The sequence below is a fragment of the Geotrypetes seraphini genome, chromosome 5 (assembly GCF_902459505.1).
Source record: "Geotrypetes seraphini chromosome 5, aGeoSer1.1, whole genome shotgun sequence".
Taxonomy (NCBI): Eukaryota; Metazoa; Chordata; class Amphibia; order Gymnophiona; family Dermophiidae; genus Geotrypetes; species Geotrypetes seraphini.
The window spans coordinates 179,198,700-179,204,699 of record NC_047088.1 but is presented as its reverse complement, the minus strand read 5'-3'; the positions used below and the strand labels follow the sequence as shown (position 1 = coordinate 179,204,699).

The 6,000-nt window shown below is 36.3% G+C and overlaps 1 pseudogene; it reads right to left on the bottom strand.

The window, feature by feature from the left end:
* Positions 1-375: 375 nt before the first annotated feature.
* Positions 376-6,000, bottom strand: part of LOC117360406 — a 31,866-nt pseudogene continuing 26,241 nt past the window's right edge.

Sequence of the window (6,000 nt, the reverse complement as noted above, 5' to 3'; positions counted from 1 at the left end):
CTGAATATTACCTGTGACTCCCTAGGCTCTGTAACAGTTAGTGATGGGGTGATCTTAGGGATGGAGCCTGAGTGAAGATGGAAATCAACTGGTTGGCAATGGTTTTCAATCCATTAACCAGCTAAGAAAGTGGATAATGTAAGAACAGCAAAATGGTGGATGTCCCCATCCCAATGGTGATATTTTTGGAAACACGGTGTTAAACTGGTGAATTCTGCTCCAACAAACCTTATATTATATCAGTCATAAGATATTATGGATTCCAGTCAGAACCAACAGTCTATGTAAAATTGTGCAAGTCTCTGCTTTGTGTTGGCATCGTAATATGACCCCTGGTACTTTACAACATTTTCTTTATGATCGTTCATTACTGTCTTAGCTATGGTTATCGGTCTGGGATACTGTTGTAACACTGACCTCCTGTTCGTCTTCTAAAAGTTTTTCTTTAATAATGCTTCGCTCTGCTGTTTTGCCAGACACCCTCTATGAAGACCAAAAGAAACTATTTGGTTTATTAATAGCGGTAACATTGAAAATTATATTACAACACTGGAAAAATGCTGCTAATGTTTTATATTGCCAAATTTGAATATCATCTAGTAGATAAAGATAATCAGATTACTAAGTACAAACATATATAAAATAAAAAAATAAAATAATAACTTTATTCTAGTATACCGCCATACCCAGAAGAGTTCTAGGCGGTTCACATCAATTAAACAGAGTTACAAGTGGTTCACATCAATTAAACAGAGTAACAAGCGGTTCAAGACCAAGTTGATCAAAGTTGCCAGGGGGGAAGGGGGAGAGGTAGTGAGGGGGGGAGGTTTATTTAGTTAGGAAGGGGCATTAAGGATCCTGGTCTTGGAAGAGGTGGGTTTTGAGCACCTACTGCTTACCTACTGTACTGTTGGTAAAATTTAATGATCTTCTTGACTACTCTTATGCTATACTGTCTTTGGTGGTAGCTTGTCTATCTTTATAGATATCTCTTTATATACTGTTCACTTTATTTCTATTGATTGTTCCATTCAAGGTTTATGATTCTATTGTATGGTATTAAGATATTGTTCCTTTGTTCTGTTTCTTTGTTTTGCCTTTGCAAAAACTTAATGAAACTTGACTGAACGAAAAAGAAAGAACAGCAAAAAGATTGTCCCAACTGTATCTGCCAAGCTAAATGGGTGCCAGTCTGAATATCAGCCAGTGCCCAGTTAACTTCCAGGTGAGTGCACATACACTGATTTTTAATTCCGGAGCCCAGACATGACCTGCCATCGACTATCTCTGATTAATTTAGTCTGAGGCTGTAAGTACTTTAAAATTCGATGACCGTCGCTACACAAATATCAACCCTAAAGATGTTTGGAAGTATTATCAGGAAAATCAAACGTTTTGTCAACTAAACGGCACTAACCATCTCTTTAGCATATTCAAATGGATTTTTTTTGCCTCTGAATATCTTATCTAAAGTTATAAAAGTTTTCTGGGGGGTTTTCTTTATTCTTTTTTTAATTCTGTGAAACCACGATTGATTTACTCTCATATGACTCACTTACCACACAAATTGATTATTTGAGATAGGGCAGATACATGACTAATTATTATTGCACTCATAGTCTGCTGTGATTAGAGCTGTTTTAAAATAAATGAATCATCCATTGGCATTTGCTTATTTGAAAATACTCAAAATACCATATGGGAACTGTGAAAAGGAAAACAGGCTTTAACAATTAGTCAACATGAGAATAATGTGATTACTCTCTTCACTGTCCCTCCTCCTCCCTGAACAATTTGCCAAATCCATCAGCATACATTGTTGTTGGAAAAATGAGGATGAAGCTGTATTGTAAGTGAAGGAAAATAACACTTTTCATGCAACTCAAGTACCTATAGTATTGAAAACTATCAAATAGCTATGATTACCAAGTTGCAAAGCTAGGTCAGATAAGTATACTGGCATTTTTCCTCTACTGCAGTATTTTTCAACCCAGTCTTGATGAGAAAGAGATTTGCATTTAACAGAGACAGGACATGTAAATGTGTCTCATTCATACCAATTGTGGATATCCTGAAAACCTTGTTGAATGAGTTGCCTCCGAAGACTAGGTTGAAAATCATTGTTCACTGGCATGACTAGCAAACTCTGATGCATTGCATATCAGCTCTTCTCACTTTGCATAGCTCTCTAAATGGACAAGGTATGCTCCCTCTCTGCAATGCCATTTTCTACAAAACATACCAGTTATATGAGATACTACTTATTCTATGGCTTGATATATCCCTTGGCTCAAGAGCTCAACCATAGTTGGAGAATCATTGACTTGCTACATGACTTGTCCTTCCTCGTTAAAGATGATTGATAGATAGATAGATCTATCTAATCCATCTTTATAGTGCCTCAAAAAATTTTGTAAATCATTATTGCCATGAGATGGAACCGCACGGCCTGTAGGGGAGGAATCCCATGGCATGGCAATAGATTATTTTTTTTTTCATAAGCTGTTCAATCATTGTCAAAATGACTTCATCTACCTCCATGCAGTATCCTGCAGCTGAGATGAATCCCTGAAGGATTGCACCAATGGGACAAAGAAATCAGGTACGATCAAAACTGCTACTTCTGAAGGTGCTATGGGCAGCTGGTGTACAAGGAGAAACGTTTACTTTGAAGGAGATCATGCATTACCTGGGGCTTTATGATACACAGCAGCAGCACATGGTTCACTGTGGAGATGCTGAATTGGACTTGCTACTTGGTATCTGGAGCTTCTCTGTGAAGGATTCAAGGGAAAACTTGATATGATAGACCTCTGTGAGGAAGCTGAAATTTTGATAAGGAGCACTTCATTTAAATTTGAAAGCGTGAGGAGACTATGGCTTCTGGGATGTCTATGACCATGTTACCTCTTTTGATCCTACAACACTGGCTGCCAATAGAGTTTAGGATTTATTTTAAAATACCATTCTTGCTCATATAAAGTTATTTATTATACATCCTCATCTCTCTCCTTCAATAATTCCACCACAACTGCCAGAACTTTACGCTCTCTGCTTGATGGTCATTCATTCAATCCCCTTTTAGCATAAGGTCAATTTTACTCCATTCAACAATCTGTGTTGCTTGTTCTCACTCTTTCCCTTTGGAATGTTTCAAGTTTCAAGTTTTATTAAAACTTGATATACCGCCAAATCAGAATACAAGGCAGTTTACAAAGATGAAATAGGGTAACATACTAATACATAATCAAAAAGGGGAGCTCTGCAAGGAACCATCCTTTCCCATACTTAAAGCCACACTAAAAGCTTATCTTTAGCTTGTCTTGGTTATTCTCAGCTATTGACATCCGAGGCATGATCTCATTAGAACATTAGAATAGCCATATTGGATCAGACCAATGGGCCATCTAGTTTCAAGTTTATTTTTATGATACTCTGCAAATCACAATGTGTCTAAGTGGCTTGCAATGCAAATTGTATAAAAAAGGGAACTTTAAGACAATCCAAGAATGTAAAACCTTTGAAATTAAAATGGTGAAATATTGACACCTACCAGACAGAACTTAACATAAGATCTGGGCTTCCTTCCCACTACAAGGACATTTAAAACTACTTTGTCAGCTCTATGTCTCCTGCTCACCTACTCACCCCTCCTTTTTGCTATAAAACTATCCCTGAAATGTTTTCATGTCTTCCTTACATATACTGATATTTGTCAACATTTGCTTTTTTCTGAGAAGGGTTGCCTTCAAAAGCTAATCATAAAATGCATTCAGTTAGTCCAATAAAAAGGACCTTATTTCCTTTTTTATTGTTTTATTTCTATATATTACCTTAAATAATTATATATCTACTATAATATATATACCGGTAGTCCAGTATCCTGTTTCCAATAATGGCTAGTCCAGGTCACAAGTAATTGGCAGAAATCCAAATGTAGCAAAATTCCATGCTATTGATCCAGGGCAAGCAGTGGTTCCCCTAGTGTTTGTCTCAATAGCACTCTATGGACTTTTCATCTAGGAACTTGCCCAAACCTTTTTTAAACCTAGCTACACCAACCACATCCCCTAGCAATGAGTTCCAGAGCTCATCTATTTGTTGAGTGAAAAGAAAAAAATCCTGTTTTAAAGGTACAGTATTTCCATGTAACTTCATTCAATGTCTCCCTGGTGTTTTTTTTTCCTTTCTTCTACCCCCTTGCTATCCTCTGTGATTTATTTACCCTTCCATAATCTTTTGTTTCTCCTCCTTCCAATTTCTAGATAATCTCATTATTTACCTACTAGGGGCCTAGTTTTTACCCCGGCTTTACAATATATGCTTCCTTGTTAGAGAAAACAATTGTTATATAAACTGCTGTCTCAGTAATACAGTAAAATGAAAAACTGTTGTTAATCTACTGTATCAAAAATCTTTAGATAATAGCCTAAATCCATTATACAATGTACCTATCATTATACAAACTTTGTAATCTGCAGTCTCAGAAATATTTGCTAGGAGTATAACAAACTTTGTCTTACACTGTTTGTACCTATGTAATATAAATACTGTTCTGTAACCTGCCTCAAACTCCTCCCTGGAGGATTTGTTGAGACATAACATAACATATTTTCTGCAATGTTCAAATGGTAGGAAGTGTCTACATAAAACTCAGGACAAATTAGAGACCCGTTCTTTTTAAATCTTCCTGATGATAATCTTATATATATATAAAAAATCCAAAGGACAATATGCATATGAATTTTCAGGCTTCGGTTCTTTATCCTTGAATTCTTTTCATGTAAGTTGGAAAATGTGAATCACGGGACACTACAGCAAGTATAACATGTTACTTTGTCCTTGACCATGGGAACTAATTGCCAAAATGAGAAATCATTAAGGTTATTTCACCCATATGAATTATCAAAGAATTAAGACAAGTGATCTGGAATGCTTTTTTTTACAGAAAACTCTAGGGATCAAACTTAGGATTAATAATGGGGAACCGCTCAATGTTTAATTTGATCTGTACATATTAAAGGCTATAGATTCCTGTCTTCATATCTCTTGAGCGTCAGTATAAGGTAATCCAGACTTCATTAAAAATAAGTAAAAACCTAAAAGAGGAAATATTTACTCTTTAGAACCATGTCTCCAATTTTTTGAGCCAACCCAAAAGTAACTGAAATGGTAATTGTAAAAGGCCATTTCTTAACTGTACATAACGATGAGCCAAAGATGACCTACTTAGGGCTCCTTTTACGAAGGTGCGCTAGCAGTTTTAGAGCACTCACCGGATTAACGTGCGCCAGCCAAAAATCTACCACCTGCTCAAAAGGAGGTGGTAGCGGCTAGCGCCTGTAGCAATATAGCGCACGCTATTCCACGCATTAAGGCCCTAGCGCACCTTTGTAAAAGGAGCCCTTAAATTTGTAACTATGTATTTGTAACTATAACCTAATTATATTAATAACTATACTGATCTACCTGTATTAGCAACTCAATTAAATGTCCATGTCAAACTGTCCATTGCAACTTCCTGGGTAACCGACTCAACTTCTTGTAATGTAATCCCACCTTGAACTGAATAGGTAAAGGTGGAATAGAAAACCTGATTTAAATAATACATATGTGGACTTTTTTTTTTTGAGACAAGATACTTTCAATTTGGAAGAAGGACCATATTGTAATGAAAGTGGTGCATCATGATTAGGGGAATGGAAAAGGGTTGGAGTTGATTCTGTGGTATTCCTTTCAGACCATGGACAAAGCATGAATTATGGAGGGAACTGTTGATATACATCCCACTAGCAGTATAGATTATCCCTTCTCTTTTTTATTAATAAGACAGGTTTAAGAGAAGAAGGATAGAGGGTGCTGGAACAACTATCACTCTATTTTGAATCTCCCATGGGTAAGGTAATTGAAAAAAAATGATTACTTATCAGTTGCTGGAATTTATTAATATCCTGAGGAACCCTTTTACTAAGCCGTGTGAAAAAAATGGGTTTAGCACAT